General features: G+C 39.2%; 1 protein-coding gene across 3 annotated transcripts in view; it reads left to right on the top strand.

Moving 5' to 3' along the window:
* Nucleotides 1-27,967, top strand: part of ppp3ca (protein phosphatase 3, catalytic subunit, alpha isozyme) — a 291,143-nt gene that overhangs the window by 409 nt on the left and 262,767 nt on the right. The window lies entirely within an intron of this gene.

Raw genomic sequence — 27,967 nt, forward strand, 5'->3', positions numbered from 1 at the left:
GCAGATCGGTGGCTGCCTTTGGATAGAAAAATATTAAACATACAACATTCGATCTCACTGTTTTTTTTTATAATAGAAAACCGCCTGCAATAATAATGTCAGAGTCATTGATTGTTTTTCGTTTGCTAATTAAATTTAACCGAGATTTATATTTTATCGCCATGACAGGTGTGTGAAGGCTCTAATTCTGTAGTTACATTTATCCCTGTGTTTTGAGCATGGCTGTCGCTCGTTTTTGCTTCGATCTAGTCATCCCATCTCTTTCCAACAATTCAGGTTCTTTTTTTTTTTTTGGCAAGCAGATTGGTGCTGTCCAAGAGACGGCTCCTGATCTCCACACAAGCCCCACAACGCATGCAAAAATAGATTTGGGTTAGGATTTTTTTGATTTTTTTTAAACGATGAACTAGAACGGCGACCTCGTTTTGTTTTGTGTTTTGTTTTATTTAAGATAAAGTCTTGTTTCGGTTCCCGCATTTGAAGCCACCGCCCGAGTGGAATGTGCGTTTCATTGCAATGGCTTCACGACAACGTCCATTTCAGAGTGAGTGGGTGATTCCCTCATTTAAAGGTCTCCCCTGGCATGCAGAACATCCACGCAATAGGCGTTACTGCAGATTCCTATTTAGAAGTTGATGGGTAAAAGGGTGGAAATTGAGAAAGGAGGTGGAAGAGGAGAGTTGGAATAAACCTCTTGTTGATGGTGTCAGTCTTGTGCATGGTTATCTTGGAGTTAGACAGTGATTGATAGTTATTAGTGCAATGAGTCAGTGGGATTACCTCTGTGTACATTCCACGCCAGTGGGTGCACATTGTGTAGTGCAGGGATGGCTATGGAAACACGGGGCACTTTGGAGTTAATTGAAATCTGCTTAACAAAAAATAAAATCCCTTGCACTGGAGGGTAAATGACATCAGAATGCGATAATCTTCACGTGTCGTCTTACACCGGGTTGTTGAATATTGGCTCTGGTTCATCCCCTGATTTAATGCAAAGCATTATCACATGAACAGTTACAGTTTAGGACATGCATTATCGCATTACTCAGCAAATTAGCTTTAATATTTTGCTTATTATCTTGGGTTTTGTAAAGAGATTTGTTCAGGGGCAGGGGGAGGACTGGCAGCTCAATGTTCCGCGGTACAGGGGCTTCAGGAGAGACAGGGGTGAGGGAAAAAGAGGAGGGGCGTTGCATTGTTGGTTAAGAAGAATGTAACAGTAGTGATCAGAGGTGACATTACGGACGGTTCGTCTAGTGAGGAACAAGAAAGGGATGGTCACCTTTTGGGGGTGTACTACAGACCCCCAAATAGTCAATGGGAATTAGAAGAACAAATATGCCAGGAGATTGTAGACAGCTGCAGGTCAAATAAGGTTGTTGTAGTGGATTTTAACTTTCCCAATAGAGACTGGGAAAATCATAGTGTGAAGGGTTTAAATGGGGTGCAATTCCTCAAAAGTGTTCAGGAGAGTTTTCTTAAGCAGTATGTAGAGGCCCCCACATGTGAGAGGGCAACGCTGGATCTAGTATTGGGAAATTGGGAAGGGCAAGTTAATGAAGTGTGTGTGGAGGAGCCTTTTGGGACCAGTGACCACAGTTTGATTAGGTTTAAGATAGTCATGGATAAGGACAGAGAGGGTCCACATGTTAAAATGCTCAACTGGGGTAAGGCCAACTTTGAGGGTATGAGAGAAGGTCTCACTCAAGTTGACTGGAGCAGCTTTTTAGAGGAGAAAGGAACATCGGCCAAGTGGGATGTTTTTAAAAGTGTGTTGATGAAAGCTCAGGATATGTACGTACCTTGAGTGAAGGGCCAAACAGGCAAATGTAAGGAAGCTTGGCTGACGAGGGAAATTGAGGCATTGATCAAAAACAAGAAGGATGCAAGGTCCTCAATGATTATTTCTCTGTATTTTCCAAGAAGAAAGATAGTGGGACGGAGAAACTTGGGGCAATCAATGGAAGTGTCTTGAGAGCAGTCAGTGTTACCGTCAAAGAAGTACTGAAGGTACTGTCGTGTATGGAGGTAGATATTTCTCCAGGGCCTGATCAGATATATCCAAGGACATTTCGGGAAACTGGAGAGGAAATTGTAGGAGCCCTGGTAAAAATTTATGAGTCGTCCTTAAATACAGGAGAGGGGCAAATGTTGTGCCTCTTGCCAAGAAGGGCTGCAGGGAAAATGCTGGGAACTCTAGGCCAGTGAGTTTACCATCTGTAGTTGGAAAGTTACTAGAATTTTGAGGGATAGGGTATACATGCATTTAGATGGGCAAGGGCTGATTAGGGATAGTCAGCATTGTTTTGTACGTGGGAGGTCGTGTCTCACAGTCTGATTGATTTTTTTGAAGACATGACCAAAACGGTCAATGAGGGCAGAGCTGTAGATGTTGCGTACATGGATTTCAGTCAGGCTTCTCTGACTGGTGTGGTGTGCCTCAGGGTTTGGTGCTGGGCCCGTTACTGTTTGTCATCTACATCAATGATTTGGATGAGAACATACACGGCAAGTTTAGCAAATTTGTTGATGATACAAAAGTGAGTAGTTCTGCAGATAGTGAAGCTGGTTGTGAAAGATTGCAGCAGGATCTGGATCGATTGGCCAGGTGGGCGGAGGAATGGTTGATGGAACTTAATACAGAGAAGTGTGAGGAGTTGCATTTTGGGATGTCGAATAAAGGGCAGGACCTATACAGTAAATGGTAGGCCTCTGGGTAGTGTTGTAGAGCAGAAAGATCTAGGATACGAGTCACAGGTAGATAAGGTGGTCAAAAAGGCTTTCAGCATTTTGACCTTCTTCAGTCAGAGTATTGAGTATAGAAGTTGGGAGGTCATGTTGCAGTTGGATAAGATGTTGGTGAGACTGCATTTAGAATATTGTTTTCAGTTATGGGCACCATGTTATAGGAAAGATATTGTCAAGCTTGAAAGGGTTCAGAAAAGATTTATGAGGATGTTGCCAGGACGAGAGGGTGTGAGCTATAGGGAGAGGTTGAGTAGGCTGGGTCTCTATTCCATGGAGTGCAGGAGGATGTGAGGGAATCTTCTAGAGTTGTACGAAATCATGAGAGAAATAGATCAGTTAGATGCAGAGTCTCTTGCCCAGAGTAGGAGAATAAAGGACCAGAGGACATAGGTTCAAGGTGAAGGCGAAAAGATTTAATAGGAATCCGAGGGGGTAACTTTTTTACACAAAGGGGGTGCGCGAATGGAACAAGCTGCGAGAGGTGGTAGTTGAGGCTGGGACTATCCCATCATTTAAGAGATGGTTAGGAACATGGATATGACAGGTTTGGAGAGATACGGACCAAGTGCAGGCGTGGGACCAGTGTAGCTGGAACATTGTTGACCAGTGTGAGTAAGTTGGGCTGAAGGGCCTGTTTCCACACTGTATCACTCTATGACTCTATGATGACTCATGCCTAACCTGACCCTGGCAATTTTGTACAAAAATAAGCTCCCAATGCATTTGTCGTATTCCATTTATTCTTTTGAGGAGCCTACACATGTGAACCATCTGTTTATTTTGTTATTTAAACTACCATCACTGACACAGTGAAGATAGAAATTATTGAGTATCATATAATATGTGAACTGAATAATCAAAAGTCACCTTTTCCTCAAAATAACAATCTGTTGAAGGATTGTGCATAAAAGGAACCATTATGAACTTTCACCGCACATAGTTCTGTTTTTCATCATTATTGTTTAAAATATTGCAAAGTCAATTGGTTCATGGCAGTAAATTGCATTTGCTTTTAAGATAAATATATACAAACTAATGTGAGAGAAGAAGGGAGAAGTGGTCTCCCATGATCTTACTACGTGACATATTGCTGTCGAACCAATGAAGTACTTTTGAAACAGTTACTTTGCTCGTGAAAAAAATGTGGATGTTTTTCATATGTGCACATAAGTAGTATGTGGAAAAAGTCTGATAACTTTCTTGTGAAACCAGGGCACTTGGGCAGCTCTCCAGCATGATGTTTTAATATGACCAAAAGAGAGCATTTAGGAACATATCTATCACAACGCTTCGGTTTATGTGCTGAAATGGGACTTTAACCCAAAGCCTCTGATTTGGGGATGAATTTGCTCTCAACTGGCCAACAATTGGAGTTTATTGATGGACACCTATGCCTTAGGTTCTTGCGTATCCTTGATTGGACTTTGCTGACTTTACCTTGCACTAAACGTTATTCCCTTATCATGTATCTCTACACTGTAAATGGCTCGATTGTAATCATGTTTTGTCTTTCTGCTGACTGGTTAGCAAGCAACAAAAGCTTTTCACTGTACCTTAGTACACGTGACAATAAACAAACCTGAACTGAACTGTTCATTGTTTGCCAAAGTGCAATATGACTAGATTGTTGGCAGAGAAACATTATTAGCTTTCACAGCTAGTAGTTAGATGTTGCATGCGATATGATGATGTCCAGGCTGTTCTTTGTCTTAAACACATTAAAGTATCTATTAGCTGTATTATACTGGGGATGATTGGACCCTACCGAAACAGTATAATGCCAAATAGCTCAGAACTCTAAGTCACTAAACCCCGATTTAAAAAAAAACCCAAGACTAGTTGTGAATACCAATATGTACAGGAATGTAAACTTAAAGTAAAAGTTTTTTGCCATCATTTTAATAGCGAAAGAGTATAATATTGGTGGTGTTGCCGTTCCATGGAATTCTGTTGCATGGTGGTTACCCATTTGTTTAAATTTGGGTCAAATTTGTTGTATATTGTGCAGAGTATTTCATATCTTTTTTTCATTTTGTCTTCAGCTAGACATTCATGGAATTGCCTGAGTTGGAGTTGTATGTTCCACACTGGAGTTGTATGTTTGAAATGTTTTGATGTTTTGAAATATTGCTTGTTCCACGAAAATATTTATTAATTTAAAACAAAAAAAAAACAGGTGGTGGTCTCTTTAGCTTGCGATGTCCTTCTGATTTCACAAACTTTTCAGAGCAACTTTACTGCAAGTATGAGTGTAACAGGTAGTTTTGATAGCTCCCTAAGGTAGTGCCTGTCACTATGTACCAAGCTGCAAAGACTTCTGCAAATAAGGTGTATCTTCATAACTTTTTAGATTCTATTTGGCCATCTGCTGAAACAATGGGAACTATTCAAATAAGCTAATGCATTATCACTAGTGAAATACAAGGTTCCTACCATGTGATAGTCCAGCATAACCAGAGTATTTTCAAGTATAAAAGCAAAATGTGTCACAACTTTGTACATTTTAAATTCATACTTGTAAGACTCATTCTTAAATTGTTTGCCATAATATCAACGTGGTACCAATGGTCACAGAAAGTCTTGCGATACTAGCGATGTGTATTAAAAATTAGGATTTCATAAAGAAAAAAAAAATCGGATGAATTTTTCATTTGCCAATAGTTGTTAATAATTTGACACAAAAACTGAAATGATACTTAAGGGAAATAAATGAAATCTTTATTATAGCTCCAAAAACTTGAACTTGGTTTTAGGTAGTAGCAAAAAAGAAATAGAATTGGATGAATTTTTCAGATGAAAATCGGATGAATTTTTCATTTGCCAATAGTTGTTAATAATTTGACACAAAAACTGAAATGATACTTAAGGGAAATAAATGAAATCTTTATTATAGCTCCAAAAACTTGAACTTGGTTTTAGGTAGTAGCAAAAAAGAAATAGAATTGGTTGCTGTAAGAAAACAGATGTTAGCAGAAAAATAGATGCAAAAATACCACTGTTAAATGAAACGGCACAAAACTAATGGAGACACAAGGTACAGCAGATGCCGGTTTCCCAAAAAAGGCACAAAGTGCTGGAGTAACTCTGGGTCAGGCAGTGTCTATTTATTGCAGATTATTGAAGGAAAGTAATTTTCTTTCTTTAATTAATTATGTAAAAATAAGAAAATTTATCTCTGCACGTTCTCAGGATACCACAAAGCTTAATGACCAATCGTGCATATTTGTACTGTAGTTGCTATTAAAATGTAGCAAACACAGCAGACTATTTATCACATCAAGGTCCCACAAGCAGCAAAGTGATGTTCAACATATAACCTGTCTTAGTGATATGGATGGAAGAATTATTGGCCAGCTGAACATGAAGAACTCTGCATTTCTTTGAAATATTTCCACTTTTATTCCACTGAAGAGGCTGGACAGAGTCCCAAAGCAATGCAGTCTCCTGTTTCCTGTACTGGAACTAATGCCTAGTTGTGTGCTCAGGATTGTGGACTGAGGTTTCAACGCACCAGGCATTTTCTTTCCAGAGTTAAATGAGTGTCATTAGGTAAACTACTTGCCTTGAAATGTGGTTATGTAAAGCACCAATTTTCAGTGCGACATGATTGAAAGTGTTCAACAAGTTTAAGAGAGTTTCTGGGTTGAATCCTTCTGGCACATTTCAGCAACTCATGCCATCTAATCAATAATTGCAGACCCCTGACCCATATTGTGCAATGCATCCAAAGAATGTTACTAAGGGGAATAAGGTTCTATTGATCTGAAGTCCTTTGATAACTCAAAACCCAAATGAGTTGCTGACGGTTGCTGGAGTCAAATAGGATGGAAACAAGCCCATTGGCCCAACTTGCTTATGCCAACATGCCCCATCTACACTAGTCCCACCTGCTCTTATTTGGACCCAATTCCTCTAAACCTTTCCTATCCATGTACCTTTCCAAATGACTTGTAAATGTTAAAGTACCTGCCTCAATTACCTCCACTGGCAGGTTTTATTACATAACCACCAACCTCTGTGTGAAAAAGTTGCCCCTCGGGTTCCTATTAAACCTTTACCCTCTCATCTTAAACCTATGTCCTCTGGTTCTTGATTCCCCTACACTGGGTAACAGACAGTGTATCCACCCTATCTATTCCCCGTATGATCTTATGCTCCACTGCAAGATCACTCCTCATCCTCCTGTGCTCCAAAGAATAGTGTCCTACCTTGCCCAGCCTCTCCCTTTAGCTCAGGCCCCCAAGTTCTGGCACCATCCTTGTATATCTTCTCCACATTCTTTCCAGCTTAACATCATCTTACTTAAAGCAGGCTGACCAAAAATGAACACAGTACTGCAAATGTGGCCTCACCAACGTCATGTACAACTGTAACATGACAACCCAACTTCTAAACTTAATATCCTGACAGATATAGTCCAATGTGCCAAAATACTTTTATTATCACCCTACCTACTTGTGATGCCCCTTTCAAGGAACTATGTACCTGCAGTCCTTGACCCATTTGCTCTACAACACTCCACAGAGCCCTGCCATTCATTGTGAATGTCCTACCCTGGTTTGACTTCCCAAAATGAAACACCTCCCACTTATCTCCATTAAACTCCATTAAACTTTTCTCAGCCTACTTGGCTGACTGATCACGATCCTGCTGTAATTTTTGATTACCATCTTCATTATCTACGATACCACCCAGTTTAGTGTCATCTCCAAACTTAGAAATCATGCCGGGTACATTGTCTTCCAAATTGCTGATATAAACCACAAACGGCCATGAACCCGGCACTGATGGGCCCTTTAGCCAGACCCTCTCCATTCACCTAGCTCATGACCTTACCCAATTGATCATCTGACACCCTACACCGATCACTTGTATCTCTTCCATCAATGATCTGATCTGTGCCCACCCACTAATCATTAAACACGAATCTCCTAATCAGCGTTAATAACCACCAACAATAATCCTGTCCTTTCTTCCTGGATCTTCAGTACCACTTCCATGATGTCCAATCAAACAGCAGGGAGGTGGAATCCTTCTGTGTCTTTTCCAACAGCCTGAACAGTTGGTCACTCTAGCAACTTCAAGCAGCAGCTCTTCACATTAATTGTTGCTGTAGGAGCTCTAGCCTTAACTGAACATTGTGCAGGTAAATTAATTATTTGTGTATGACTTCTGAAATTATTTATGGCCAATGTGTGTAATTGCACAAAAGATCCAGGAAATGCACTGTATTCAGAAACATGGTGGTCTCCTTTGTATTGCCGCCCTGACATATATTTTATGCACAGTACAATTTTTAATTTTATCTTTCCATGTCGGTGCACATCAAAATACAGAATTAAGTTTACAAATGTTGTTGAAGATTGAGTACAGTCTTAATGCTTTGAAGGAGATTGTTTTGTGGGAAGCTGATACTACCTCTTAACTCAATTTTAGATAATATTGCCATAGTGTTTCCCTCTCAAACTCATGTGCACATCTCACCATCATACTTGTGCCATTTATCCATCCATCTACCTGTCCATGTCATTATGTTAGCTTTCCTTTCAGGGTTCATTTCATTATTAATTGATAGAAAGAAACTGGTTATGTCATCAAGGAGACAAAAGATCTTTGACACAGCACAAATTTAAGATGTTGAATTTTTATCCATCATTCAGTGGGCAATATCCTGCAATTAAATGCTGACATTATTTTGTTTTGCGTCATTGGGAATGCCAGAGGTAAGATTAACCTAGGGTAACACCGTGGCCTTGAGGACAGGCATCCAAAAAATGTTGATGACTTAGAAAAGGAAAATGAGGACTTATGAAATGAAAAAAAGTTGACGAAAAAGGAAAATTACTTTAAATAGACAAATTACAAAATAAACATTTAGAATATGACTTTTACTGCCAATAATATTGCATCTCTCTACTTTAATTTTAAAATATTGCTGTAATCTGGTCATTTATGAATTACACTCTATTGTTACTTTGCATTGTCTTCTTTGATGATGTAACCATTTTTGGTTCCTCCAGTAGTTTGGTTCTTGCTCCAGTTTCCAGCATCTGCAGTATCTTGTGTCCACATACTGTTATTTTTCTGTTATATTTATGGAGATCTACATTCTTTTCCAAAGAGAGAATTGGAAAAATAGAACTTTAAATGATGATTTTGATTGACAGATAGGCTAAAAGAACATAATAATCAGATTCATAATACAAACAAAAAGATGGATCTGAACCAGATCGGGGGTAGGCCTCTTGTTAAGCTAATAATATTATAGTGAATGGGCCATGTTTTCTTTGGTATTGGAATGATGTCAGGCCATGCTGTTAAATTAATTTGATTTACTATTATTCCTTTTGCATTGATTTATCTTTGTTACATAATTATGTAAATACTTTAAGTTTTCCCAGCAAGATTATCCTGAGAAGGAGGAGGAGTTTTGTAGCAAGGGATGTGTATGCGTGCACATACAGGGGTACTGCTTATACTCAAAAATGGCACCTCTGGTGCTGGGCAGGTTTACGGAGTGAATCAAACTGGACACTATGTTATAGAGTGGGTTATTGGGGGTTATTGCTAGTACTGTGAACATTCACCTCATTATGTGCCCCTCCATATGTCATTTCAGAAGTTACACACAAAGCATGAATTTACCCCAAAATGTTCAGTTATGGCTAAAGCTCTTAAAGCACCAGTTCACAATAGAAACTCTGGCTTGAAATAGCTTCAGTCACTGACTTGTGACACAAAATGCTGGAGTAACTCAGCGGGTCAGGCAGCATCTTTAGAGAAAAGGAATAGGTGATGTTTCGGGACGAGACCCTTCTTCAGACTGAGAGTCAGGGGAGAGGGGAACCAGAGGTATGAAAAGGTACAGAACAGCACCGATGACTCAGGAAAGGTGGGGTCCACAATGGTCCATTGTTGGCTGGTGAAGAGGTGATAACAAAGGGTTACGAACAGTGAAACTAGCAAGACGACAAGGGTGGGGGAGGGATGGATGACGACTAAGGTGGGGGTGTGACAGATTGACGACTAGGTCACCTAGTCACTGGATTGAGTCACTGACTGTTAACTCTGGATGTTATGATCATGATGTCAATCAGCCCTGTAACACTGAGTTGAGGCCAGTGCTGCTGTTTTGCAGCTTAGTGCTCCAACTAATGTTTTCACCTGATTCATATACTGAATATACAGTAGGAAGATCTCACCACCAGTCCAGTAGAGAGGTATATCCCACTACTTGCAGAAAACGTATTTCTCCACATTGGCCGCCTTGATTGTGTCTTCAGCCCAACTGTTGTCTACTGTCTGCTCACAATATTCTGTTCAACCCACCTCCTCTGGTGAGTGTTTCTGTGAAGGCCAGGTCCGTTTTCTCTCCATTGGGCATACACACTTGTCCATGCCAATTAGCTCCTGTTGTTCATGATTGTTAATCACTTTGTCCTGCAAGAGATAAAGTGTACTTCTATCTGAGGGCTGTTGACCTTGTGGTGATGTGGTTGAAAAGCCAAGTGTACACTTCAACTCTGAGATTTAGATTTAGAATTCAGCAGTGCTACATGCATGTGGTTGAGATGAAGCAGTTTCAAGTGCAAGTGTAAATGTCTAGTGATTATTAGTAGGCAAGAGGTGGAATTAGGGCAATTTGAATAGCCAGTCAGGCATGTAGTACAGGTGTTATCGTGTCACAGTTTGGCCCAGCTTATCCATGCCAACCAAGGTGTCTTACTGAGCATTTGCCTTTTTAACCCTTTTCTATCCATCTACTTATCTAAATTGTAATTGTAACATTGTTGTTGTACCCACCTGTATCATTTCTCATTCCCACCACCCTCTATGTGAAAAACGTGCTTCTCAGGTCATTTTAAAATCTTTCTCTTCTCACTGGGAAAAACCTATCCAATAGCTCCTTATAACTCAAGCCCTTAAATCTTGGCAACATGCTTGGGAATCTTTTCTGCAGTTTCTTTAGGTTAATCACATTCTTCCCACCGCATGCAACTGTAACTGCATGCAATTGTGTTGATAATTGTCATCTGTGTTGCCACTTTCAAGGAACTATGTACTTGTACCCCTAGGCCTCTTTGTGCAACAACACTCCCAAGAATATAGCATCCGTTAGCTTCATAACTGTGGTGATCAGCTTGCAGCTGGATTTAGCTAGCCACCTGTGTTCCTGGCCTCTGCTAATGCATTGAGGCAATGAAGAATGTTGTTAGTGCTGACTGGATGCTAAAGTCATTTCAGTGAGCAGCCAGCACAAGGTTGGCCTGCTGCCTACATTCCAATTAATGGTTGCAGGTTGATTATGCATCACAATGCACTCTCCTGTTTTGGGGAGTTATCAAAAGTAGATCTTCAGTAATATGAAAACATAATTGAACCGTGCTGTCTAGCCCACTTCTGGCATTGGCTACAGGATGACCTAAAGCGTTAACTTCTGAAGTAAAAGGAAGACATTTTATTTAATAAGCTAAAGTGGGCATACACAGTCCAAGTATAAATCAGTAATTGAGTTTCCTCCTGCAAATTATTCATTTGCAATCTAGTTGTTATTAAAATTACACTGCAGAATCTGTTCTCTTTGCAGATTGTTCTCATTGCTTTTTAATAAAATCACCCACACGAGTGAGATATGACATAGTCTCATTTACATAAATATTCTCTCCAATTGTAAATTTTTCCTCATTTATCAATTGTATTTTCATATGAAGATTCATGCAGTTTATTAGATACTTAACCACAATACATACAGTTTGAAATATTAATGGTAAATCAACCGCAACTCTTTATTAAATTAAAGACAATCAGAAGATTTAACTATTTCACATATTGCGCCAAATTTAACTGGACTGGACTGACTACCTGGATATACATCTGTGGTTTCCCCCTCAACTTTACTTGGTCTTGAAGAGCTGGGCCTGTCTTGTGGCCTGGCCCAGACGCATCTCTTAGTTCTCATGGTAGTAAGGCTTCTTGAAGAGCAATGAAGAAGCCAGGCCTCCAAACTTTATTTATATACATAAAAATGTACAGGAAATAATATCAGTACACATGTCTGCCAAGTTTGCCAGCTGCCAAAACACTAACTCATTTTTTTAAAATTAAAAGAGTATACTTTATTTATATATATGAAAATGTACAGGAAATAAAATCAGTGCATGTGTATTTTTACATTTATCGTGCCACCATACGATATATATTCTTGCAACACTGCTCATATTTCCTCTTCAACCATGCACCCATGAAGTGTTTGAGAGGCTGTGACATCAAACTCAGCCCATCAGTATTCAATGACAACAGGACCTTAATGGCCCGTCCCTCCTGCCTTTACCGGCTGTCAAATTTGTCAGTGTTGGGGTCATTTGACTATTTGTAAACCATTTCAGCCATCTGAAATGGCTATTTGAGATCCATTCAGAGATGACTATTTTAATCAAAATATCTGATTAAAAAAAATGAACGTTCGTTTATTAAGGAAATAAAGTCAACTAAAAACATTAAAAATATAGACAATTGAAGACATTAAACCAAATAAATTCTAAGAAGGCATTTTGGATTCCTCTCTGGTTCTTATCCACAGCTCTATGATCTCGGATTCTACTTCAGTGTGAACACTGGGAAACCACGATGTTTATGGCCATCAGCCATTACATTTAAAGTGGGCTCCCAACCCAGATATGCAACCCAGAAACCAGATATGCATCTCCCGTACATTTTCAAAGAATGCCCACACACTTTTCACAAAAATCCACTTAATCACTTAAAAAATATATATTTTTTTATACAGCTATTAGTAAACTGTAAGTAAATCCAGTTTATGCCTTGTTACAGTGAAGCTTGGTTTTTAAGTAACCCATACAAGATGTTATAGTTCAAAACTCTCAAGTACTTACCAACTTGTCAGTAATTTCAGCGAAAAATAGGACGCCGGAGAAGCATTGACAGCGTGGGAATTTCGCGATGTTTCCGAAGACACTGTAATCTCGACCTGACTTGGCATTGTCGTGGTCATTGTCGTCGGGTAAAAGAAAAGTTCGGCGATCTGCTATGACTTTTACAGTCGCTGGCAATCGCCTTAAAAGCGCCTAAAGTGGGACAGGCCCTTTCGTGTTCCATTCCTGAGAACTGTCCGTATCAGATTTCTTCATGTCAGAAACCTGCAGGTTCTATAGTAATCTATATATTGTATTGCAATAAATAGACTTTCTATAATTATTTAATTTCATTGAATAATTGCCGTAATTAAAATAATGGAGTTGTTTCTGAACCCAGTCCTTATTGTATGTCATGAAGCATTTTATTATTATTACTTCTAGTTTGAAAAATGCTTTAAAATATATGGGAGAATTTTATAGCCAGACTTCCATGTCAGGTTATTTATAAGTCAGGGATTCCCTGTATTTATCTGCAAGAACTGGACCATTGTAAAATGTAATCTTTGGTAATATTCATAAAAATTCAAACAGTCATGCACAACTTAAAAAATATTGTGCCCTTGTAATTCAGCGCTATTATCTAAATTAAATCTGATGTCATAGGCAATAAAGCTGATGGCATGGTTGGTAGCAATCTGTATTTATGATCTTGTAAATATTATCCAGTGCAACAAATTTAATTGAATCTGCTTTGATTTTGTGTCAATATCGTTTTTTTCCAGGCAAGAAGGATTGCAACAATGAAAGATGAGAATCAAAGAAATGCAATGTTTTTGAAAGATAGAAACACAAACTGCTATGTCTTTTGCATGTCAGCCAAACCCTGGTGTGTTTGAAGCATTTCTCACACCAAACACAGCTGAACTGGCTTGCAATAATAACTGGTATATTGGAACAATGTTGATTGATCGAATCTCTATGTTTTATTTTACATTTGGCGACAGTGCATTGCTTTCTAATTGGAGTAACTACATTCCATAAGCTAATACTATTACATTTCATTAAACTCTACTCCACTTTCAGCATCTGTTTCAGGAAATAACATTTGAAATGATTTTATGTGGCATTGCAAACTGGTAATGAATCATGTATTTAACTTGCATATGCAATGCCAGAAAATTTAGAAAATTGAATTTTCCACTTTCCAAATTATAAAGGAATGAAGCAAAATGATGTGGCAAGCAATATTTATATTGAGAGAGAAGGATTTCTTTCTCCCATTATCAAGTGAAACTATGTGAGATGTTGCATTTTGGGATGACTAACTAGGGCCAGACCTACACAGTAAATGGTAGGCTTCTGGGGAGTGTTGTAGAGCAGAGGGATCTAGGAGTACAGGTGCATGGTTCCTTGAAGGTCGAGTCGCAGGTAGATAAGGTGGTCAAAAAGGCTTTTGGCATATTGGCCTTCATCAGTCAGAGTATTAAGTATAGCAGTTGGGAGGTCATGTTGCAGTTGTATAAGACGTTGGTTAGACCGCATTTAGAATATTGTGTTCAGTTCTGGGCACCACGATATAGGAAAGATATTATCAAGCTTGAAAGGGTTCTGAAAAGATTTACGAGGATGTTGCCAGAACTAGAGGGTGTGAGCTATAGGGAGAGGTTGAGTAGGTTGGGTCTCTATTCCTTGGAGCGCAGGAGGATGAGGGGTGATCTTATAGAGCTATACAAAATCATGAGAGGAATAGATTGGGTAGATGCAAAGTCTCTTGTCTTGAATAAGCAAATCGAGGACCATAGGACATAGGTTCAAGGTGAAGGGGAAAAGATTTAATAGGAATCCGAGGGGTAACTTTTTCACACAAAGGGTGGTGGGTGTATGGAACAAGCTGCCAGAGGAGGTAGTTGAGGCTGGGACCATCCCATCGTTTAAGAAACAGTTAGACAGGTACATGGATAGGACAGGTTGAGAGGGATGTGGACCAAGTGCAGGCAAGTGGGACTAGTGTAGCTGGGATATTGTTGGTAGTTGTGGGCGAATTGGGCCGAAGGGCCTGTTTCCACACAGTATCACTCTATGACTCGAAACATGAAAGATCCAGAATTGTGTAATATTTGTATTTCTTTCTTTATGGCATACATTTTCTGAAACATTGCCCTTATAAACTGAACTTCTTACATAAAATGTACGATGATGTAATCATCATCATCATATATATACAGCCGGAAACAGGCCTTTTCGGCCCTCCAAGTCCGTGCCGCCCAGCGATCCCCGTACATTAACACTATCCTACACCCACTAGGGACAATTTTTACATTTACCCAGCCAATTAACCTACATACCTGTACGTCTTTGGAGTGTGGGAGGAAACCGAAGATCTCGGAGAAAACCCACGCAGGTCACGGGGAGAACGTACAAACTCCTTACAGTACAGCACCCGTAGTCAGGATCGAACCTGAGTCTCCGGCGCTGCATTCGCTGTAAAGCAGCAACTCTACCGCTGCGCTACCGTGCTATTAATGCTATTTATTTCTGTGCTACACAATTAAAATGTGCATAACATGGATGGAAACTTGATGGTAATCCTTTCCAAGTCATTTCACATCACTTCGGAAATTCCAATGGCCATTTTATAGTGCCAACCATGCATGCATGTTTGATGTGATTCTCACATCACCTATGTGTAGAACTGCAGTACATCATTCCCTGTGGTTAGGGTGGGACAGTAGACTCTGTTATGCGGGGAGCCACCAGTGTTGGACTTTACCAAGGTGCAGAGGCCTTCTCAGTCAAGGCATTGGATGCCACCAATAAAATTAATTTTCAAATATATATTTTTCTTCCTTGGGTACCCGCTCAATCTTCACCAATGAACAACCAATCCCCTAATTGACCCTCAATTACCGAATTATCCCGTTAACTCTTCAATATTTTCTACCCTCACCCAATTTTCTGATTGGATTAAGCTCTGATCTTGCTGAGTCTCTGCTCTCTTCACACTCAACCCCCAACCTTGATGGGTCCAGACCCCTGACCAATATTGGGATATTGCTCCAAATATCCTAATAAGGGCCTGATTTCTACACCTAATCTCTGAGTTTTACCCAAACCTTCATCTGACTTCAAACCCTGATCTTTTTTTCATCGACCCGAGTCCCCACTGTGTCACAGATGTAGTTTTGACTATAAAGTTACTGTACAATTTCAAGCCCCGTGTGTTTTACAATTCCGACCTATTTTTCATATGTCAATATCTCCTTAGTTGCTAACCAATATTAGTATTCGTTTATTATTGTTATGAGTGCCCAAGATGCAGTGAAACACTATTATGTATTTGTGTGCTATTTAGGCAATCATACCATAGAGAAGTGCAGAAGAGAAAATAAACATGGTACAGGTATATGGTATTAGAGCTGCATAGAAAGTGTAGATAAAGTTCAAGGAGGTTTACTGTGTAGATAAAGTTCAAGGCTTGACTTTTCACTTCCCTTTATGAGGACTATTTCTTTGTGCGGGAGCCCTGGTTGAAATTTACGAGTCATCCTTAAATACAGGAGAGGTGCCGGAAGACTGAGGGTGACAAATGTTGTTCCTCTTTTCAAGAAGGGCTGCAGGGAAAATGCTGGGAACTATAGGCCAGTGAGCTTAACATTTGTAGTTGGTAAGTTACTGGAGAGTATTCTGAGGGATAGAATATACAGGCATTTGGATGGGCAAGGGCTGATTAGGGATAGTCAGCATGGTTTTGTACGTGGGAGGTCATGTCTCACAAATCTGATTGATTTTTTTGAAGACGTGACCAAGAAAGTTGATGAGGGCAGAGCTGTAGATGTTGTGTACATGTTCTTCAGTAAGGCATTCAACAAGGTTCCGCAATGTAGGCTGCTCTGGAAGATTACATCGCATAGGATCCAAGGAGAGATAGCTGAATGGATAGCAAATTGGCTCCATGGAAGGAAGCAGAGGGTAATGGTGGAAGGTTGTTTTCCAGACTGGAAGCAGTCTGAGAACTAGTGACTGTGACTAGCGGTGTGCCTCAGGGTTTGGTGCTGGACCAGTTACTGTTTGTCATTTACATCGGTGAATTGAATGAGGACATACAAGGCAAGATTAGCAAGTTTGCTGATGATACAAAAGTGAGTGGTTTTGCAGATAGTGAAGATGGTTGTGAACAATTGCAGCAGGATCTGGATTGATTGGCCAGGTGGGTGGAAGAATGGTTGATGGAGTTTCATACAGAGAAGTGTGAGGTGTTGCATTTTGGGACGTCGAATAAGGGCAGGACCTACACAGTAAATGGTAGGCTGGGTAGTGTTGTAGAGCACAGGGATCTAGGAGTACAGGTGCATGGTTCCTTGAAGGTCGAGTCACAGGTGGATAAGGTGGTCAAAAAGGCTTTTGTCATTTTGGCCTTCATCAGTCAGAGTATGGAAGTTGGGAGATCATGTTGCAGTTGTATAAGACATTGGTGAGACTGCATCTAAAATATTGTGTTTAGTTCTAGGCACCATGTCATACGAAAGATATTGTCAAGCTTGAAAGGGTTCCAAAAAGATTTACGAGGATGTTGCCAGGACTAGAGGGTGTGAGCAAAAGGGAGAGGTTGAGTAGGCTGGGTCTCTATTCCATGGAGCGCAGGAGGATGAATGGAGATCTTATAGAGGTATACAAAATCATGAGGGGAATAGATTGGGTAGATGCACAAAGTCTTTAGCCCAGAGTAGGGAAATCGAGGACCAGAGGACATGGGTTCAATGTGAAGGGGAAAATAATTAATAGGAATCCAAAGGGTAACTTTTTAACTCAGAGAGTGGTGGGTATATGGAACAAGCTGCCAGGGGAGGTAGTTGAGGCTGGGACTATCCCATCGTTTAAGAAACAGTTGGACAGGTACATGGATAGGACAGGTTTGGAGGGTTATGGACCAAGTGCAGGCAAGTGGGACGAGGGTAGCTGGGACATTGTTGGCCGGTGTGGGTGAGTTGGGCCGAAGGGCCTGTTTCTACACTGTATCACTCTATCATTCTATGAAGTGGGACTAGTGTAGCTGGGACATTATTGGCTGGTGTCGGGCCTACTTCCACACTGTATCACTCTATGACTCTATGACTCTATCTCATTTCGTCAAGAATTCCACACAGCATGCACTATTTGGTGATTCACCATTATTGTTGCATCCTTCTGTGCACATCTAACTATTGTTCTCCCTTGACAGCAATATTCTCACAATGCTCCTTATGGGGTAGAGGAATTTTACATTTGTACAAGGTAGGTGACTCATCAGCCGCTTGAGACATGGTAAAGGATCGTTATTATAGATACATCATGGTTGGCTTTTAGTTTTGACTTCCAGATAATGAAATTGCATTGTGAAGAGTTGCACTTCAAAAATGTGAGTTCATGTGATTTTATAGAGTTTCATTTATTTTGTCAAAATATAAGCATTTTGTTCCTCTATCAAGGAAGCAGGAATTTTGACCCCAGTATGCAAAATCAATATATTGTCCGATAATTGTAGACCAAACTCATTATTTAGGCATGTTATCAGAAGCTCTTTACAACCAAGAGCTTTGTTCTTAACCTGCCCACTCAATGGGTGAATAACATTAGATTCACCCATTTAATCTGTTCGGTGCCACCCCTGAGTATACTCGGGTCGTGGCCAATAGTGAAAAAAAAATTAGCGGTGAACAGGTTTTTAATTAGCAGGGTGGGTATTTCAGCTGCTGGCTGGCAGGGCCTCATTAATAGTTAAATGTAAGGAACCCATGATTGATTTATTCAGCACCACGTGATTTTAACTGATCATCTTGGCATTTACTCAGTGCTGAATCACCAGTGCAAGTTGGCATGAGACCAATTTGTAATTTTGATTTATTACTGTTTTCTCGTGGGCCAGGAGCAGCGGTACTAGGCAGCACATTGGCACAGCTGGTAGAGCTGCTACCATACAGCGCCAGGCACCTGGGTTCGATCCTGTCTGTGTGGTGTTCGCACATTCCCCCTGTGACTGCATGGGTTTCCTGTGGGTGTTCCGGTTTCCTCCCACATCCCAAAGATGTGTGGATTTGTAGGTTAATTGGCTTCTGTAAATTGCACCTAATGTGTAGGAGTGGATGAGAAAGTGAGATAACATGGAGCTGGTGTGAACAGATGATTGATGGTTGGCATAGACTCAGTGGGCAGAAAGGCCCGTTTCAATACTGTATTTTTAAATCAATCAATTGAAAACCTTGGCATACACTTTTGGAGTAGGTGAGAAAAGATTTACTTTAAAATGTTACTAAACTTAAAAGTATAGATAGGCCCAAATAAATTAAATTAGTTTCCGTTCTTTACGATTTAGTTTTTATTTCTGTAATATTATGGAACCCAATGCAGCTCTATATATCATGAAGTATGCAGCAGGCTGTTTACTTACAATATATCAGAAACATTCAGTGGAACAATATGTACTTGGTTCACTTTCTTAAATTTTAGGAGTTTTTATAGAAGTGTTGAAATCAATAGGATTTTATTCTCTACTTTTAAAGCATGTAAGCAAGAAATAATTGTAATGCATTTATTGAAGTTAAGATTTAGCAACCTGTGCCAAAATGTTCTACATTATGTGAAATAATAATAATGCCACATTTATCTTCCTGATGGCTCATAAAATAATGTCCCAGACTGAACAACCCTAGTTGAGATGCTATCAAATTCTGTTCCTTTGCAGTGAACAAAGTAATCTCAGGAGCAATAGTGGCAGTGTTACAAGTCTTTTTCTGTATCCTGGAAGGTATAACAGATAATTTACCTTGGGGGCTTCATCTTGTTATCAGCGCTGGTTTTGATGGAAGAGCTGTAAAGCCCAGCAATTTTTCTTGTGTCTCAGCATTTTGCCATCAGTTACAAAGGGTGATCAGACAAATCCTCATGTGAATGTTCCCCCAGTAGAGCCAGTTAAAGTTCATTTAAAAACAAAATCTAGTGGAGATTACTGGAAAATGTGGCATGCATATGAATACCAGATGTGTACCGTTACAATGTTTTTGTGATGCCACTATTGTTTGAATGGCTAGTAAAAATTCAGGATGATTTATGTCCCCATTTACATTTTAATAATAGGAAGGGTTATGATTAAAACTGTGTGGGTTTGACCCATGGAATTTACTGTTGTTTGATTACCTTTATTACTTTCTTGGCAGATCTTGATTTGGGCAGCAGACCACCTGCCAAAAACAGATATGGGTCTCTGAATTATTAAACTTTGCATTAAAATTAACATTTATCACCATCCCCCTTCCTCCCCACATTGCTATTACGGGTTCCTCAACTCACCCACAAAATATCAGTGATATAGGTCGGTAGATTGCCATTTCCAGTGTTATGTAAAGGGATCATAAGTTGAATTAAGGGACGGCGCATGACATATTTGGCATTTGCTTTTACTGCAGTCAATTGCTTGTCTTGAGCCTTAAAGACTTCTGCTGTTTGATTCCCATAAATCTGAAGTTATTGCAAAAAATCCTGTTCACTTAAAAAATATATATTCTTGCTGTTTACAGCCCTCCAAGATTGGCTACTCTACTTAATGTTCTGGCTCTGAAATAAGCGAGATTCCTGCAAGGGAACAATTGTGATACCAGCTCATCGATCCGGTGTAATAAACTTTGACTTTGAAAATTGATCGTGCCTTTGGGTGTATGTGTGCAGTCAGGTAGTCTCACCCAGTAAAATTTTCTGCCTTTTATGTGGACTTGGATAATATAGTATGTGTAGAAAGGAACTGCAGATGAAATGTGTCGGAAGGAACTGCAAATGCTGGTTTAAACCGAAGATAGACACAAAGTGCTGGAGTAACTCCACAGGTCAGGCAGCATCTCTGGAGGACTTGGATAGGTGACATTTTAGGTCAGGACCCTTCTTCAGAATGAAAGTAGAGGGGATGGAACTGGAGGTTTTGGCCTTTTCTTACCTCCAGTTACCTCCCCTCTACTTTCAATCAGAAGAAGGGTCCCAACCTGAAATATCACCCATCCTTTTTCTCCAGAGATGCTGCTTGATTCACTGAGTTACTCCAGCACTTTGTGTCTATTTTTGATAATATAGTATTTGTAATTGTGGTTGTGAAATTATTATTTGATTTATGTCACTTATATTGTGTCAGAGTAAGATCCCACTGAGATACATAATTTACATTGATAAAGAATCATGGCTTCCATTAAATACCTGAAAGCAGTACAGATGACCCACTCATATTAAAGGAAAGGAGGGATTGCATTCCAAGAAAATGGACCATATCACGATTTTCTATAATGCAAAGCTGTTTCACCTGCATATAGATCAAGAAACACAAAGTAAACAAATTTTTTTCCACATAAATTCCATGAGTTCCACTGAATTTTATTCTGTATCTTAATATTTGGGGTAATTTTGGGGAGATTTTGTAAGGGCGAATTTCTGTAATCCAAACAGCTATAGTGAAGGACTGCTTGTAGTTCTAATTTGTCTGAATGACTTACAACTAGGTGAACAAGTTAGAGAAGATATTATATTGACTGCACTCATCGCCTACTTAGAATATCTCATTGTACTTGGAGACCATTTTTACATAAAACACAAAAGTCTACATTGAGCCATGGGCTGATCACTTAAAGCCTTCACAGCTCAAGCCTATAAGTTGCTTCTGAAGTGCTCAGCGCTCGTCTATAAGTTGCTTCTGAAGTGGGTGCAGTTGAGGTCATGCAGAACTGGAAATAGCACGATAAGAGAGAGAAGTGAAGGACTTCAGCAGTGGAAGTGTGGTAGATGAAGGAGTTTGAAGTTCTAGGGTTCAAACAGGGTTTTCAACAGGGTTTTCGGATTACTGGTCTTGTTATCTTATTACCTTGTTACTTGTCTTGTTTTCACCCAGAGAGTTGTGAATCTGTGGAATTTTCTGCCACAGAAGGCAGTGGAGGCCAATTAATGGGATGTTTTCAAGAGAGAATTAGATTTAGCTCTTCGGGCTAAAGGAATCAAGGGATATGGGGAAAAAGCAGGAACGAGGTACTGATTTTAGATGATCAGCCATGATCGTATTAGTGCTGGCTCGAAGGGCCAAATGGCCTACTCCTGCACCTATCTTTCTATGTTTTTATGTGGGAGATCATGGATATTTCTGCATCTCCTAGTCCCCGATGAATAGATCACATACCTTCCTTCACTTTGTGCATCAAGCCACTGCATTGTAAATCATAGAGTCTGATGTCTCCCATGTTCAAATTCCGAATAACTCCTCGGTTGTTTTCTAACCACAATGCTCCTTTCCTTTGAGGTGATGACTAGCATTGGGGAATGCAACTAAGCTATAACTCATGCTGGTCTCTTTTGTTGGTAGCTGCGTTCTGCATTCCTTGAAAGCAACGGGTGCAAGTCAATGGGATATCAGAGAGCTGTTGAAGTTAGTTTCCAAAGGCATATTCTTTCATATAAAATCAGGCTTCTAATATAATTGTAATTATTTTCTTTCCTTGCAGATATATCTTTGTGATGTGCTGTGCTACTATTCTAGTTAGTATAGGGCCAAATGAACAGACCAAAAGATTGATGTAAAGCATCCATGCTCTGATAGATTTAGTAGGATCACTCATTAAATCCATATGCAGGAAGATGGCTTGAGGGAAAATTACATTTCCTGCACTATTGACTGAAAAAACAACCTCTTACAATTCACATTTAACATGTTGAAAAATAAACGTATATCTTGAATAAAATATTTGCGCACTTGATGCTTTGACGTTGATATCTAGGTCTTCCAAGAGTTGGCGAAGAGAGCTTGAGATCTGTTGTAAAGACTAAAATGGAAATTGGAGCACAGTGTCTTACAAAAAAAGAACGATTGGTCTATCTCATAGAAAGTGGGACAGAGTGACGTTTAAAAGAGGAAGCATATAAAAATGGAGCCCCCATGAGAGTATGTATTTATTTTAAGTTCACAACTCATTATATATCTATTTTCAGCACCATAAATGTGTACAAAGCACACGAGAGAAACTCCCGACTAAGATCTTAAAAATTCTGTGTAATATGTTTAAAGTAGATTGGCCTTTTTAAAAGTTATCTTGTCTGTAAACCAGATGCAATTGCAGCAGAAAGAGAAAATTGTGAAAACTCAACGGAGTTAGGAGTTACTGGAGGCTTTGGTTAATATATACTTGATGCCAGCTGTAAACCTAATTTTTTTTCCTATGCCCTAATGAGGGTCCCACCAATTATTTATCCTTTGCATTTCTAAATTTTCTTCAAGGGTATAGACCTTTAATATGTGAGGTTGGCCCAGGAATAAATTGCTGTCCAGAACCAAATTAATGTCTTTGAGGAATTGAGTATTGCTACATTTAAAACCAATTGAATTTCATTTCAGTAAAGGGTGAAGCATCTTTTTTTCAGCTTTGGTTGTTTTTTTCAGTTAGGTATTCATGTTCTGTTACTTTCATAGGTAGCAGGAGCCTTGATTTAACATTTAAAAAAATGCATTGACAATCGTCTGAGTCCCAAAGGGTGTAGTGAATAGCTGTTGCAGCAGAGTCGCTCTGACTGTTTTCAACATGGCTTAACCATTACAAATTTCTCCACCGAATTTGTAAGTAATTTGAAATATTGAAGATTTTATGGTTTGACATACTTTGAAGATTGTACAAAAGAAACACATGCTAATTGCATTCACTGCTTTTAAAAATGGGTTATTTGAGGGTTAATATACTCGTAGCTTTCATCGATCTGTGTGTAGGAAGGGTTAGTGAAAGTGGAGCAGTCTTTGTGAACAGCATGGTTAAATTAATTTGGAGTTAGATTCACCATAGCCTGGAATTTAATTAAATCTTGACAACTGAACACCCATGAAGTCATCTCTCGGAGAACTAACTGTGAACTAAGAATTATGAATTTCAAGAAATGTTAGTAAAGAAAAATAACTGGAGAAAATAATGAGACTAAAAACTGATAGCGAACATTATTGGGTTTCATAATGGACAGCTTAAGAGATCATGGATGCATTGATACTTTAGTTCTGTCTTCACAGAAAAGGACATAGATTACTTCCCAGAAATTGTAATGAGGCAGAGGAACTAAAGGAAATTTGTGTTTGTTATTTATAATAATGGATTAGTCTGGAGCGTTTGATCACATGGGATCCAGGTTGAGCTCGCCAAATGGATACAAAATTGGCTTGATGGAAGGAATAAAAAGAGGGTCGCAGTGGAGGGCCTGTGACCAGTGGTGTGTTATAGGGATTGGCGCTGTGGTTGACGATTGGTGTGGTGATGTGTCCACTGTTGTATGACAATTATATTAACAATTCTGATGACATTATTGTTAACATGGTTAATAAGTTTACGGATGACACCAAAATTGGTGGTGCAGTTGACAGATTATATAAAATTACATCAGGATCTAGATGAAATGTGAAAATGGGCCAAGGAATGGTTGGTGGAGTTTAACTTATACAAGTGTGAGGTGTTGCATTTTGGTGAGGTAAACCAGGGAAGGACTTACACAGTAAGAACTTGTACAGCAAGGACTTGCACAGTAAATTGCAGGCCCTGGTGAGTGTTGTAGACTCGACCCAAAGTCTAAAGAAGGTTCTCGACTCAACGTTACCTATTCCTTTTCTCCAGAGATGCTGTCTGACCCGCTGAGTTACTCCAACTTTTCGTGTCTGACGGTGTGTGACACGCTTACAGAAATAATCCATATTGTTGTATTAATTAGCCCCTAAAGAAACAAAAGGAGCTAAATCATTAACGTTATGCATTTTCAATGTCCTCTTTTTCTTTTTTACAAATGTGTGTTGTCACTAAATTGATAAGTTAAAAAACTTTGCATAATATTTGTAACAAAATAAATCCATTAATAATATTATGAAGCAAAGATGAAAAGTTTATAAAGTGGTATTTACCTAACATAACAATTCAAGTCAGATGTTTGCATTTCTACAGATTTTAGGCACATGGTGAATAAAAGCAGGAACGGACTATAAAATCTCTCACACCTGCTTGGCCAATCGTCAGGATCACGCGTGGCTGAAGTACCTCCACTCAACTTGCCTGTTAAACGACATATCCTCTATTTCTAAGAATTTCGAATGTTTGTGAATCTCAACATTACAAATACTCAACAACTTGGCACTCACAGCCCACTGGGAAGAGAGTTTCAAAGGTTCACCATCCTGTGAGTGAAGTCCTCCCTTTTCGAAGGAGACTTTACCCCTAGTCCTTGACCATGGAAAACAAACGCGCAGCAACTATTGTTTCAATGACTGAATATGAAGAAAGGTCCAGTCCTGAAATGTCACCTTTCCATGTCATTTCTGAAGTGTTCCAACCCAAAACATTGCCAATCCACATCCTTCAGAGAGTCAGTCTACCCCATGGCATGACAATAGCAGATAAAGTTAAAAATACTACATTTGGTTACGTAATCCAAATATATATATATATATATATTCACATATATATATATATTCACATATATATATATATATATGTGAATAGCTCTGGCAAAAGCACTGATCCCTACCAGTTACTGCCAGCCTCCTCAAAAAGATCAACGCCTTGTTCAACGCTTTGTTTCCTTGACTGTCAACCACTCCAATATATTGTTTCCAATCTCATGCAAGTTAGTTTTGCACCTTATGTGGACTTTATCAAATCCCTTCCTGACATTCATATGTACCTCAACGACTGGCTCAGTATTATCTTTTTTATTAGTTGCATGTTAAAACTCCAGTAGTCTTGTCAAATACGATTACCCTTACATTACCATTTATTGGCATTGCATAATCCTACTGATATTTTCGAAGCCTTTTTTCACAACCTTTATGATCGGCTTCTTTCCCCTATACCACTCATATTAGTCCCAATACGTGTTTTCGAGGTAGGACTGCTGTAATAGATCATTATGTTCAGATATATGAACTTAATTTTAGAAAGTATTTTTTGAGGCTATAAAAAGGAAGCTCAAATTTACCGAGATGACTATTGGAATAAGAGGAATTAATTTTGTGGAAAGTGAGAGAAAATAGAAAAAGTAAAAAGACCATCTAGATATGTTTAAAATCATGCAAAGTTCATGAACAATAAAGGGAGAAATTTTGATTTGTTTTCATAGGGTGGCTATCAAAATAGATTGCCATTCTTTAAGTTGAATCCATAATAACGTGATAAAGAGGGCGGCACAGTGGCGCAACGGTAGAGTTGCTGCCTTACAGCTCCAGAGACCCGGGTTCAATCCTGACTGTGGGTGCTTGTCTGTACGGAGTGTGTACGTTCTCCCCGTGACCTGTGTGGGTTTTCTCTGGGATCTCCGGTTACCTCCCACATTCCAAAGACGTACAGGTTTGTAGGTTAATTGTAAATTGTCGGTAGTGTGTGGCGGATAGTGTAAGTGTGGCAATCGCTGTTCGGCACGGACTCGGTGGTAACATGTTTAAGTTATTGTTGTCACATGTCCTGAGGTACAGTGAAAAGCTTTTCGTGGCATGCTATCCTGTCAGCGAAAAGGCTATACATGATTACAATCAAGACATCCACAGTGTACATATACACAATAATAGTGCAATTCATGTAATTATCTTTATTAATAAAGGCTTTCAATGTATTAACAAATGTCAGAGAATGTGAAACGAGGAGATTAATGGCAGAGTGGCAGACAGAAAACTGAAAAATGTACAGGAGTTCACAATGGGAGAAGATAGACTTTGACAAGGATTGCTATTGGGACCACTGTTGGCCACAATTCACATTAATGATTTTGATTCAAGTTTCCACTGTGGAAAAGAAGATAACTAAAAACCCTATTTCTAGATAATTACCAAGAAATGTAGTAGGGAATTCAGGAGGTTTTATCCAAAGAAAGGTAAGAATATGAAACTCACCATCACAAGGAATGCAAATACAATTGGTGCATTTAAGGGAAGTTTGGACAAGCATTTGAGCAAGAAAGGATGGAGAGTTACAGTAATATTTATATAAGGAAAGACAGGACAAGGCTTGAGTGGAGCATAAATGCATGGGCTTGTTAGGTAAAGTGGCTTGTTTCCATGCTGGATATTCTGTGTAATTTGTGTTAAAAGGCAAAAGAAACCATGTTGTTCGTTTGGACAGTAGTCAAAAGGTACTGTACAAATAAACTGTTTGTTGTGACAGGATATTCATGCAGGCCATTTAGTTTAGTTTGGAGATACAACCCAGAAACAGGCCCTTTGGCCCACCGAGTCCGCACCAACCAGCGATCCCCGCACATTAACACCATCCTAAACACACTGGGGACAATTTACACATACACCAATACACCAAATTTACATTTTTTTACTGAAGCCAATTTACATACATACCTGTGGGAGGAAACTGAAGATCTTGGAGAAAACCCACGTGGTCACGGGGAGAACGTACAAACTCCGTACAGACAGCACACGTAGTTGGGATCGAACCCGGGCCTCCGGCGCTGCAAGTGCTGTAAGGCAGCAACTCTACTGCTGCGCCACAGTGTCACCCTGTTTCTGAGTTATTTGTTTCTGAGTTGTTATTTGTAGGATTTAAATCTACGATATTTGGCCAAATGAACAGTGGAATTCTGTGCCACATACAATTTGAGCTTCTGTATAAATGGCTTCTACGATATGCAACACATTCATCGCTCATTATTTAATGTGAAATATAAAATCCAATTATTTTCAATTTTTAAATAATTGCAAACCAGTTTTATTAATCCAATATATATTACTGTGTAATTTGATGGAGACAGCTGGTGAATGTTTTCAATTCAATAACCTCTTTTGCTAGCTGTTGATTGGCTGTATAGTAATCAGAAAAAATGCTCATTTAACTTATTGCATTTCATATTTTACTATATTAAAGGTAATATTGTTATACACCATTTTGCAAAGCAGAGGAAATGATTCTTACACTAAAGTAGTTACATTTTCATTTTATAAATAAAATGGCTACTTTAATCTTTAAACATTTGGTTCCATTTTTAAAAGTTGCACTGAATTTTATGTAACTCCTTTTGTCAAAAAATTTAATATAATTACGTGAAAGAAAGGCAGTCATAGGATGGTACTATTAGTTTTGTTCAATTCATTCAAGAATGCTGCATTTTTGTGTTTGAACAAGGATGAGATTGCCCATATGATTGCTGACCATAAATCTTTCATTGCACCAGGCCTTCTCTGTGTATTTATTCTGGCCATTTGAAACCATTATTGATCTTGGCTGTTCCTCCCATGGTAGTTTCAATGTGATTGCTTTCAGAAGATATCGGGATTATTTTTAAAATGTCCTTTTGACTTTCAGGTTGCAATAAGATGTTCCCCACTT

This window comes from Rhinoraja longicauda, chromosome 14, assembly GCF_053455715.1.
Source record: "Rhinoraja longicauda isolate Sanriku21f chromosome 14, sRhiLon1.1, whole genome shotgun sequence".
In the NCBI taxonomy this organism is placed as follows: Eukaryota; Metazoa; Chordata; class Chondrichthyes; order Rajiformes; family Arhynchobatidae; genus Rhinoraja; species Rhinoraja longicauda.